Genomic DNA, 12,873 nt, shown 5'->3' on the forward strand with positions numbered 1-12,873 from the left:
CAGCTGTTAACCTTATGGGGGTTCCCTTGTATGTTATTTGTCGTTTTTCCCTTGCTGCTTTCAATAATTTTTCTTTGTCTTTAATTTTTGCCACTTTGATTACTATGTGTCTCAGCGTGTTTCTCCTTGGGTTTATTCTGTATGGGACTCTCTGCGCTTCCTGGACTTGGGTGGCTATTTCCTTTCCCATGTTAGGGAAGTTTTCGATTATAATCTCTTCAAATATTTTCTCTGGTCCTTTCTCTCTCTCTTCTCCTTCTGGGACCCCTATAATGCGAATGTTGTTGCGTTTAATGTTGTCCCAGAGGTCTCTTAGGCTGTCTTCATTTCTTTTTATTCTTTTTTCTTTAGTCTGTTCCGCAGCAGTGAATTCCACCATTCTGTCTTCCAGGTCACTTATCCGTTCTTCTGCCTCAGTTATTCTGCTATTGATTCCTTCTAGTGTAGTTTTCATTTCAGTTATTGTATTGGTCATCTCTGTTTGTTTGTTCTTTAATTCTTCTAGGTCTTTGTTAATCATTTCTTGCATCTTCTCAATCTTTGCCTCCATTCTTATTCCGAGGTCCTGGATCATCTTCACTATCATTATTCTGAATTCTTTTTCTGGAAGGTTGCCTATCTCCACTTCATTTAGTTGTTTTTCTGGGGTTTTTTCTTGTTCCTTCATCTGGTACATAGCCCTCTGCCTTTTCATCTTCTCTGTCTTTCTGTAACTGTGGTTTTTGGTCCACAGGCTGCAGGATTGTAGTTTTTCTTGCTTCTGTTGTCTGCCCTCTGGTGGTTGAGGCTATCTAAGAGGCTTGATGGGAGGCTCTGGTGGTGGGTAGAGCTGACTGTTGCTGTGGCGGTCAGAGCTCAGTAAAACCTTAATCCACTTGACTGTTGATGGGTGGGGCTGGGTTCCCTCCCTGTTGCTGTGGCGATCAGAGCCCAGTAAAACCTTAATCCACTTGACTGTTGATGGGTGGGGCTGGGTTCCCTCCCTGTTGGTTGTTTTGCCTGAGGCAACCCAACACTGGAGCCTACCCGTGCTCTTTGGTGGGGTTAATGGCAGACTCTGGGAGGGCTCACGCCAAGGAGAACTTCCCAGGACCTCTGCTGCCAGTGTCCTTATCCCCACGGTGAAACAGAGCCACCACTCGCCTCTGCAGGAGACCCCCCCAACACCAGCAGGTACGTCTGGTTCAGTCTCCCCCAGGGTCACTGCTCCTTCCCCTGGGTCCCGATGCACACATTACTTTGTGTGTGCCCTCCAAGAGTGGGGTCTCTGTTTCCCCCAGTCCTGTCACAGTCCTGCAATCAATTCCCACTAGACTTCAAAGTCTGATTCTCTAGGAATTCCTCCTCCCTTTGCCGGACCCCCAGGTTGGGAAGCCTGAGGTGGGGCTCAGAACCTTCACTCCAGTGGGTGGACTTCTGTGGTATAAGTGTTCGCCAGTCTGTGAGTCACCCACCCAGCAGTTATGGGATTTGATTTTACTCTGATTGCGCCCCTCCTACCGTCTCACTGTGGCTTCTCCTCTGTCCTTGGACGTGGGGTGTCCTCCTTGGTGAAGTCCAGGGTCTTCCTGTCAATGATTGTCCAGCAGCCAGTTGTGATTCTGGTGCTCTCGCAAGAGGGAGTGAGAGCACGTCCTTCTACTCCGCCATCTTCTATAGTAAATTTTAAAGTGTGTGTGTGTGTGTGTATATATATATATATATATATATATATATATATATATATATATATAAAATATTCTGTTTAGATTTTTTATTTTTTAAGATTTATCAGTTAAGATAACCTTTCCTCCCATGTACTGTTTAGTTAGAGCTTTTTCACCTACACTTCAATATTTCCCTTGTTAACTTTCCCTCATCGATCGGGTATGGACATATCTGGAGATTAATTTTTCTCTGCTTTCCTGGGTCTGATATCAGCTTAATGGTCTTGTGTTTCTCAAAATGTTGGAAGTTTTAAAGAATTAATACCTTTTCCCTCATGCTAATTTTGCAGTTGTGCTTTTTCCCCTCTTATAAAAAGAACTCTCTGTCTGAGACCTTATCTTCTCAATAGTTTCATGAAAGGATCTCAGCAGTGCTAGGGTATTCTGTTGCAAAGCATGAGGCATGATGGTTGTAAACCAGGCTCTGGGGTTAGACTGACAAGGGTTTTCATTCTAGCTCTGCCACTTACTAGTTTGGTAAGTTACTGGACTTCTAAGCCTCAAGTCCTACCTCTTTAAATTGGGGTTAACAACAGTACCTATTCCAAAGGCTATGTGAAGAATAATTAAGAAAGTGCATGCATGTTACATGCTTTAAATATAGCAGTAGTGCATAGCACACGTCCACATGTTAGCTAATATCATTTCCAGTAAAAATTATGTGACATTTTTATTTTTTATTGAAGTATAGTTGATGCATAATATTATATAAGTTATAGGTGTATAATACAGTGATTCACAATTTTTAAAGGTCATACTCCATTTGTAGTTATTATAAAATATTGGCTTTATTCCCTGTGTTGTACAGTATATCCTTGTAGCTTATTTTATACTTAATAGTTTGTACTGCTTAATCCTCTACCCCTATATTTCCCCTACACCCTTTTCTCTCCCCAGTGGTAACCACTAGTTTGTTCTCTGTGTCTGTGAGTCTGCTGCTTTTTTGTTATATTCACTAGTTTGTTTTATTTTTTGGGTTTCACATATAAGTCATATCATAACGGTATTTGTCCTTCTCTGTTGGACTTATTTCACTTAGCATAATGCCCCCTAAGTCCACCCATGTTGCTGCAAATGACAAAATTCCATTCTTTTTTATGGCTGAGTAGTATTCCATTGTGTATATATACCACATCTTCTTTATCTGTTCATCTGTTTATGGACACTTAGGTTGCTTCCATATCTTGGCAAATATAAATAATGCTGCTATGAACATTGAAGTGCATGTATCATTTCGAATTAGTGTTTGTGGTTTTTTCAGATATATACCCAGGAATGGAAATGCTGTGTCCTTTGGTAGTTCTATTTTTACTTTTTTGAGAAACCTTCATACACTTTTTCACAGTGGCTGCACCAATTTACATGCCCACCGACAGTGTATGAGGGTTCCCTTTTCTCCACATCCTTGCTGACATTAGTGTTCTTTTTGATGATAGCTATTCTGACAGGTGTGAGATGATATCTCATTATGGTTTTGATTTGCATTTCCCTGATGATTAGTGATGTTGAGTATGTTTTCATGTGCCTGTTGGCCGTCTGCATTTCTCTTTGGAAAAATGTCTATTCAGTTCTTATTGGGTTGTTTGTTTTTTTGATGTTGAATTGCATGGGCTGTTTATATATGTTGGATATTAACCCTTTATTGGTCATATCATTTGCAAAGGTTTTCTCCCATTCAGTAGGTTGTCTTTTTGTTTTGTCAGTGGTTTCCTTTGCTGTGAAAAAGGTTTTAAGTTTAATTAGGTCCTGTTTGTTTATTTTTGCTTTTATTTCCTTTGTTTTAGGAGAGGGATCAAAAAAAATATTGCTTATGATTTTTGTCAAAGAGTGTTCTGCCTATGTTTTCCTCTAGGAGTTTTGTGGTATCCAGTCTTACATTTAGGTCTTTAATCCATTTTGAGTTTATTTTTGTATAGGGTGTTAGAGAATTTTCTAATTTCATTCTTTTACATGTAGCTGTCCAGTTTTCCTAGCACCACTTATTGAAAGGACTGTCTTTTCTCCATTGTATATTCTTGGCTCCTTTGTCATAAATTAATTGATCATAAGTACGTGGGTTTATTTCTGGGCTCTCTGTTCTCTTCCCTTGATCTGTGTGTCTCTTTTTGTGCCAGTACACCATACTATTTTGATTACTGTAGCTTTGTAGTATAGTCTAAAGTTAGGGAGTATGATTCCTTTAGTTCTGTTCTTCTTTCTCAAGATTGTTTTGGCTATTCGGGGTCTTTTGTGTTTCCATACAAATTTTTAAAATATTTGTTCTAGTTCATATGCAAGGATTTTTTTTAATATCTGCAAATCAATCAATGTGATGCACCACATTTACAAATTGAAGAATAAAAATCATATGATGATCTCAGTAGATGCAGAAAAAGCCTTGGACAAAATTCAGTATTCATTTATGATAAAAACTCTTCAGAAAGTGGGCCTAGAGGGAGCATACCTCAACATAATAAAGGCCATATATGACAGACCCACAGCTAACATCATACTCAATGGTGCTAAGCTGAAAGCATTTCCTCTAAGATCAGGAACAAGACAAGGATGTTCACTGTCGCCACTTTTATTCAACATAGTTTTGGAAGTCCTAGCCATAACAATCAGACAAGAAAAATAAAGAAAAGGAATCCAAACTGGAAGGGAAGAATTAAAACTGTCACTGTTTGCAGATGATGTGATACTATACATAGCAAACCCTAAAGATGCCACCAGAAAACTACTAGAGCTCATCAATGAATCCAGTAAAGTTGCAGGATACAAAATTAATGCACAGAAATCTCTTGCATTCTTATACACTAACAACGAATGATCTGAAGAGAAACTAAGGAAACAATCCCTTTTACCATTGCATCAAAGAGAATAAAATACCTAGGAATAAACCTACCTAAGGAGACAAAAGACCTGTACTCTGAAAACTATAAGATGATGAAAGAAATTGAAGACTACACAAACAGATGGAAAGATATACATTGTTCTTGGATTAGAAGAATTAATGCTGATAAAATGACCATGCTACCCAAGGCAATGTACAAATTCAGTGTGGCTCATTTTTAGAGGAGCATATTTTTGCAGATGGAGTGGGATTGAGGGTTATCTTCAAAGTTGGGAGGATCAGTCTTGGACACCTCCCCTCCTAGAGAGCCTTCTCCCAGCCATTTGCCTTAGGTGGGTGCTAGGAATAATGGTGTTACTGTTTTCACAGTTGGTACCTGGGTCCTGCTTTGTGACTTGGCACCATCACCTACATCAGGCACTCTTGGATGGGATCAATTTGTCTATTGGATGGTATTTTAGTGCTACCACGTTGAAGGGGATTTAGAGTGCTGTTTTCGACAACTGAACTTCAATGGAGGTTTAAAAAGTAACTCAGGGACTACTGACCAATGAAATCATCAGATAAAATGAAAGACAAAAAGCTCCTGTTTTCTGAGTTGGTCTAGGACAGCAAAAAGTGATTAGCATACAGGGGGGCAATCTTGTAGATGGTGTTTAATGAGTTTTTACATTTCAAGACTATGAGCATCCTTTCTTGAAATATTACACAGTAGGTGCCCCTAGCTGGAATTCTAGCTGTGAATAGGAATGTTCCAGTCCTGGAAGCCACTGAACAGGCCTGATTGTGTCCATCTGGCAAGGAACATTCCCCTTTTGCCAGGGATTTTGTTCTGTATGTATCTGAATTAGAGCACCCGGCATGTGGGGAGTCTTGCAGGGGAAGCTGAATGAGGCTGCTTTCTCGTGTACAGATGTCTCCTGCTATTTTGAAGGATGGGGCTGGATATAGACATTTATTCACTACCCAGGAGCTCCTGGATTGCCATATGGGAGAGCAGGAAGCCTCTGGATAGGGAATGAGGAAATCTGAATTTGATGAGCCTTGTTTTTCTGAGTCTGTTTAATGCCTTTACAATGAAGGAATTGAACTAGATGTTCTTGAATTCCCTCGCCAGCCGTAAGGTTATGTGCGATTCTGAGCACTTTTTAAATTTCTAGGGGAAAGATTGTTGCTGATCAGTTCTGTATATAAATGAAGCTTCCTTGGGAAGTGAGCTTCAGCAAATCCATTCTGGGACCAGTGGGCAAATAAAGTATGCAGAGCCCCAAGCACAGAACTCAGAGTGGGGCCATCTGGTACAGACCCTTCTCAAAAAGATGAAAAAGCACAGAAAGTTAAAGAGTCTCCAAATTAACACTGAGCTGAGCTGACCCCCAGCCCCGAGCTTCATCATTGTCACTAGAGGGCTCGCCCTGCCATCTCCTGCTGCCCCCTGCTTCACCCCCTGTCCCTGCCTCTGCCAGTGTGCACATCTGACCTCCCACTCCACATCCTCCCACCCATCCACATACATGCACACACATGCACACATGTGTATCCTGCAAGCCAGGAGGGCAGTGGCATGTTGAGTTGGAAGTACCAGCAAAGCACATAGCAGAGACGATTAGAGCATGGAGTGTCTGTGTGTTAATATGTCTTCTACTGTTTATCAGTTCCCTGCCCTTGGGCTGATTTCCTGTCCCTCCTCTGTGCCTTGATTCCTCATTTGTCAGAAGGAGGTGATAATACCTGTCTCATAGCATTGCGGTGAGGGTTAAATGAGGTACTGCATGAAATGTGCTTAGCCCAAGTGCCTGGTACCCGTTAAACATTCAGCAAATGTTAACTATTAATGTTATGACTTACTACTATCGAGTTGCCTGGAATTCTTAAAATATTCCCAAAGCTTGGCACTGGGGTTGTGTCCTTTCTTCTGCGGGACTCTGTAGCTGATTGAATTAGGTAAAGTGTAGAAAGCACTTAGTGCAGAACCTGTCAAGAGTGTGTGTTCAGCATATAGTGGGTTAATTAATGTTATTTTTAAATAAATATTTTTGTCTCTAAAAAGAAAAGAATATGTGTTCAGTAAAGGTTAGTTGCCCTTATTTCTTCCCCTTTAAGGAAGAGAACAGTTCACTAAGTGGAAGAAGTTGGCACTACCCATTGTCTCACTCAAATATGAGCAAGAACTATGTTGTATACCTTGCATCTGGAGGGCAAGTGGCCCACTTAGAAGGACAGGATGGGCATTCCCATCATCACTGGTGGGAGGGAAATAGAGGTACCCTGGCAGTGAATGGCCTACAGGAGCATCTCAGGTAGCCAGACCAAGTACAGGGAGAGAAAGAACAAGCACAGTTTGCTCTGAGTGAGCTTACCTGCGAACAAAGCGGAAAAGGCCAGCTCAGCCATCTCACCATGGTCTCATCTCTCTATGGTCTCTGGATGGAGACTTGGGGATGAACTCATTCCTCTGTTTCAGGTGTGGCTGTGGAAGCCTTTGGTCCCTTTGAAGGCAGTGCTGTGAAAGAGCAGACCCAAGTCCCAGAAAGATGAGTAAAATGGTGGGCCTAGAATTTGGCAGCCTCGATTCTGGTTCTGGACCCCTTCAACAGCTGTGGCCCTTGGGAAGAGTACTTGTTCCTCAGCACACTGGGAATCATAGCCTCCCTGTAGGCCATGGAGGTGTGGTGTGATGGAGACCCAGTGGGATAATGCATAGGAGGATGCCAAGTGATCAGGAAAGCACCGGCATCTGTTCCATTGTTTTTATTGCCAGTAGTAGCAAGATAAAGAAGCATCTTACAACCATAAGTACACAGTGGTGCTCCTGGGGGCTCATTAGAGTCATTGGGCTGCTGGCTTAAAAGGGCATCCTAAGAAGTGTGAAGCCCTTTGTCTCATGACTAATGGGTAACAGGAAGCACATCTATCCACAGAGCCCAGGAGCCAACCACCAGGAGAGACCGTCACAAAGGCACTGCTTGCTCCTCTCCCGGGCTCCCGGCAGCTGGACACCTTATCTCTCAGAGGCTTCGCAAGCTTGTCTTTACAGCCAGCTGAACTGTGAAATATTAGTCAAGTAAGGTTTCATCCAAAAATAACCACCATTTTGACAGTTGTGTTGAAGCCAAATTTCCAGGTGGTTTACTTTCCTTTGGATACACACTGTAAAATGAATGTGAAGCCGGGCTCAAAACAGCCTAGGGAATTAGTATCTTTTATCTCCAGAAATGTGAGGTATGCATGGATTTATATCCTTCATGTGCTAGGCCCGAAGTTGTATTAGGAAGTGTCATGGTCCCATCCCAACATTGCTGAGGCCTTGGGTTAAAATTTCACAGAGAATTAAGAGCCCTGACAGTGAGCTCCTTAAGCCTTGGGACTTCTGCTGAAGTCCCTAGGCTTAAGGCCTCTCATTCCTGTGCTGTTAACCACCAGGAAGTGTGCTGCTCCAAGACAGAACTGTGTTACTTCCTCATCTGAATGTACCTCTCACTACCTATAGTGAGGCTTCATCTGAGAAGGTTGTTGACTTGAAATTTGCTGACTTAAAACCTGGCTGGGAAAGAGGAAATGCACATTGTTGAATGCTTACTTGGTTTCAGACACTATGCTGGTCATTTTATGGATGGCCATCTCATTTTGCCTTTACGACAGCAAAAAAACCCATTTATAAAAATACCAGTTAAATCAACTGTCCAAAGACAAATCCCCAACAGGTATCATAAATGAGATATGAACCCAGGTTTATCTGATTCTTTATAAATTAGGCTCAGATCAACTTCATTTGCCAGAGTATCACAACATAATAGTGGTCTGTACAGCGGAGGTCTGTTCTTGCTATTCTATTACAGAAGTCTGGAGTTAGGCAGTCCAAAGCTAGTAGGGTGGCTCTACAGAGTTGTTAGGGATTCAGGCACCTTCCACTCCCTACAGTGTGGACCTCATCTTTCTGAAGCAAGATAGCTGCTGGAGCTCCATCCATCACATTAATATACCAAGCAGCAAGGCTGGAGGAAGAGAAAAACAGCATGACCTCCCTCAAAAAGATTTTCCCAGAACTTCCACATATTTTTGCTTCTGTCTCCTTGGCTAGAACTTTGTCACATGGCTACACCTAGCTCCAGCTGCAAGGGAGGCTGGGAACTGGGATATTTCAGCTGAGCAGTAGTCTGACCAACAAAAAATTGAGGTCTTGTTCCTGAGCATGAAGAGAAAAGTGTGTTTGGGAAGAGACCAGCACAGACTGCAAACGTCATATATTTTCTTTCTCTTTGGTTAGTGAAACATCTTTTAATGGTACTTTGAGGTTCATGTGTCTGAATCAAGGTAGAGGCCATTTCAGAAGCCAGAATATAAGTAAAGAGATCCTGAAAAATGATGCAAATATAATTTTTCTATTATAGATAGTTGACAGTTTTGGTTGCTGTGGTAAATTTTTCTTTCCAGGATTTAAACCCACTGTCACTCCTTTTAAAAATTACCTGGGGGGCTTCCCTGGTGGCGCAGTGGTTGAGAATCTGCCTGCTAATGCAGGGGACACGGGTTCGAGCCCTGGTCTGGGAAGATCCCACATGCCGCGGAGCAATTAGGCCCGTGAGCCACAACTACTGAGCCTGTGCGTCTGGAGCCTGTGCTCCGCAACAGGAGAGGCCACGATAGTGAGAGGCCCACGCACTGCGACGAAGAGTGGCCCCCGCTTGCCGCAACTAGAGAAAGCCCTAGCACAGAAAAACGAAGACCCAACATGGCAATCAATCAATCAATAAATCTTTAAAAAAAAAAAATTACCCGGAAAGACCTGTATTCTCTTATTTTTTTAATGCTGGGCTTGACACAGGTCTACACAGTTTCTGTCATAATACTTGTAGCATTGCTCGAAATTCTCTAGCTATTGAATTTGCAGGGATACCACCAGGTCTGCCAGAATGGGGGGGGGGTGAAACCCCAAAAGAAGGAGATCCAGTCAGCTCTTGAGTACTGGGTGATTGACAAGGTGGAACAGGGGAGCTCCGGAGCTGAAGCTGGCAGGGAGTGTCCACTCTTCCTTGTGGTGAGAACAGGACTTATCCCGTGCTCAGTTGTGGGAATGAGAGAGGGGTCGGTCAGCCACATTCTCAGCAACACATCTTGCAACTTGTTCTTTCCACACTGCACCTCCCAACCTCTGTAGTTAGCGTCTGCTGAGTACTTGTCAGTGACACTAAGGAACAAGTGGATACTGCACCTGGTTTTTAAAGTTTTACCTTCTATCAGAATTGCTGGTGGACAGGGAAAGAAGATGCAGCAGGGAAAGATAATAACCGTTTACGGTTTTTATGCTACAGCCTTCACCTGCAGAAAACACTATGACAACTCTTGTTTCTTTAATACAAAAGCCACTTTCTCTTTAAAAAAAAAAAAAGTATTAAACAGGAAAGCATCCCAGAAGAGTTTGAAACCACCCAAAGGCCACCACCAAAAAGTTAGAATGCCAACTTTCCAGTTTATTTTTCTGTTACATATTCATTATTTTTATAATCAGAGGCAAACATTTTAAGTAAAGTTTTCATCCACAGGAAAAAAAAAACCCTGAAAATCACTGTCACATACAACACTGCATAGTGAGGAAGGGGCATGGTGGCCTTGGTTCTGATGCTAGGCTTTCCATGGGACCTGGAGTGAGCAGGTCAATCTCCGGGTTTCAGTCCTCACTCGCAGATGTGGAAGTGGGAGATGCCACATGCCGAGGGCCTTTCCTCCACTCAGACATCTGTGGTTATGACACTTGACACCGTCTGCAAAACTTGGGGGCATCACAGGGCTGGCGTCTAGTCCAGATGGTTCTTAGTTTGGAGTTCATAGATAGATTCCGGGGTGTGTCGTCATCTTAATTAGGCGGAACACATGCGTAAGCATCAAGTTTATACTCTCCTCTAGGAGAAGGGCCCATCACATTCATGAGATTCTTAAGGAATCTTCAAATTAAGAACAACTGAGGGGCTTCCCTGGTGGCGCAGTGGTTAAGAATCCGCCTGCCAATGCAGGGGACACGGGTTCGAGCCCTGGTCCGGGAAGATCCCACATGCCGTGGATCAACTAAGCCCGTGAGCCACACCTACTGAGCCTGTGCTCTAGAGCCCACGAGCCACAACCACTAAGCCCGCGAGCCACAACTACTGAAGCCTGCGTGCCTGGAGCCCGTGCTCCGCAGCAAGAGAAGCCACCGCAGTGAGAAGCCCATGCGCCGCAACAAAGAGTAGCCCCCGCTCGCCGCAAGTAGAGAAAGCCCGCGCGCAGCAGCGAAGACCCAACACAGCCAAAAATAAATAAAATAAAATTAATTTAAAAAAAAAAAGAAAAACTGATCAATTCTTATTTGATAGATAGGCATCTTCTATCCAGGGAAGCGAAGGGACTTGCCCCACAAGCACATCTGATGGATACTTTGGCAATCCGGAGTGCTGGTGTTATCGTCTCTCAGCCCAGGGCTGTCCTCCATAGGATGTGACCCAGCCTGGACCCCTCTGCCCTGTACTGTGATGGAAATAACCACTCTGTGTGTCTCCCCATCTGGCCCAGTTCATGAGGTCAGTATGGAGTATATAGTCTCCTCTGTCAGCTTTTCCCCCGAATTCTCCCCCAACCCCTGCAGGCAGCCCTTTCCCCCAGAAGTAGGAGGGGAGATGGATGAGAGAGGAAGCATGTCTAGGCTCTCATAGTTGGGATCCTTGTTTCTGCTCCCATATATCTTAAAGAACATGTCTGCTCTCCATGTATTTCATCCTTCCTGTCAGAGGTGAGGTGGTGGGTCTTCTCCCAAGACCACACATAATAGCATAGCAGACCACAGTGTCTGTCGCTAAAGGAACATTCTCAGATTGACAGTTCAGAGGCAGAAGGGGCAACCCAGCTATGTAAGGGAGTGAATTTGTGTCCCTCTCCCCACGCTGGGAGCAAAACTGCCTCCAAAAAATTGTACAATGGAAACACTGTGGTATTTGTGCTGAGAATTCATCACAGAAACCCTGTATCTGAAACCCAAAGTGACCTTTTCTGAGTGGCCCTAGCCCTACATGAGAAGGCAAATACCACCAGATTGCCTGACATTTCCTTTTTTAAATTTCAAGCATTCCTGATTTCAAATCGTCTATTGATCTGTTGGTTTGCAGCCCCGATGCAGTTAAGTGAAGTCACAGTCACTGCTGTGATAGTCTCACAAACAACCACTTTGAAACCCTAGCCCCTGCCCTATGTCTCCTTCTCGCCTACTCACCCTCCCCCAAGCCCCCTAGCCTCCACGCAGCGTGGAGGGGCAGGGTGCAGAAAAGAGCATCTTTCTAAACCTGAAATTAAAATCTTCAAAGTGGAGTTGTGTGCCGCTGCACTGTGTCCATCTTGAAAGATCAGATTTATTTACTCCTTACTTTACATCCTCTTGGCAGAAGCTATACAGAAACCCTATAAAGAGGGAGGGTTTGCTCTGATTCGCATCACTCACCCAAGTGTCATGTGGAATTCAGCTCAGGGATGGTCTGAGCTCCACCTGGGATTGACAGTGAAGACAGCGAAGGTAGTGACTCAGAGGGCAAGGAAGGCTGGAAGGTGCTGCTCCAGGAGCCGTGGTTGAACAGATGTTAAGGATGGTCCCAGCCATCCACCTGCAAAGCCACAGGGGGCACATGTGTGGTAGGCATGTGTGCATCCCAGACTCCGTGTGCAGAACCTGAAAGCTGAGCGGGTCGAGATCCTGGAAGTGCGTGATACGCTTGTTAATCTGCTGAAGAACGTTCTTTCTTGCTCCGCTTACCCTGAGAGAGTTGGCTGGGGAAAGGTAGAGCGATGGATTCTTGGTTTCTCTCGCCATAGCATAATTTATCAGAGTCCCGGTTCTGCTTCTGAGAGGCCTGCTTGCACAGAAGCATCATCTGGTCGATCTAGTCTGTCTGGGGAACAATGAAGAAGGAGGAGCTGGCAAGAAAATTAATGCGTCAACTTGAGGAGGAGAACGTCGGAAACAATGAGCTCTCCCATTTTTTTTTTCTTAATACTCAGCCCTTTGGTCTGTCTGGACATGCGGCAGTATGGGTGATTGAATTGAAAAAAATTGAATTGCCCCATTCAACTCGCATATTTTCCCAAAGGTAAAAGCTACTTTGGTCCTGCCTTTTCCTTGCTTCTTGAGAATCAGGCAGTCCACACCAGCTCTTAATCTCATCCTTGCTGAGTAACTTGGAGAAAGCCCTTAGAATGAGCAGCTTTCCTCTCTATTTTTATTAGACCATCCAAAATTAGGTCCTACTGCCCACACGTAATAGTGTTCTCCCTGTTACATTTAGGGTGACCAGATAATCCAGCTTGCCTGTGACA

General features: G+C 43.7%; 1 protein-coding gene across 2 annotated transcripts in view; it reads left to right on the forward strand.

Annotated features, from left to right (window-relative positions):
* MCC (MCC regulator of WNT signaling pathway) overlaps positions 1 to 12,873 on the forward strand; it is a 430,278-nt gene that overhangs the window by 305,339 nt on the left and 112,066 nt on the right. The gene's annotated exons all lie outside the window — the stretch shown is intronic.

This window comes from Balaenoptera acutorostrata, chromosome 2, assembly GCF_949987535.1.
Source record: "Balaenoptera acutorostrata chromosome 2, mBalAcu1.1, whole genome shotgun sequence".
NCBI classification, from domain to species: Eukaryota; Metazoa; Chordata; class Mammalia; order Artiodactyla; family Balaenopteridae; genus Balaenoptera; species Balaenoptera acutorostrata.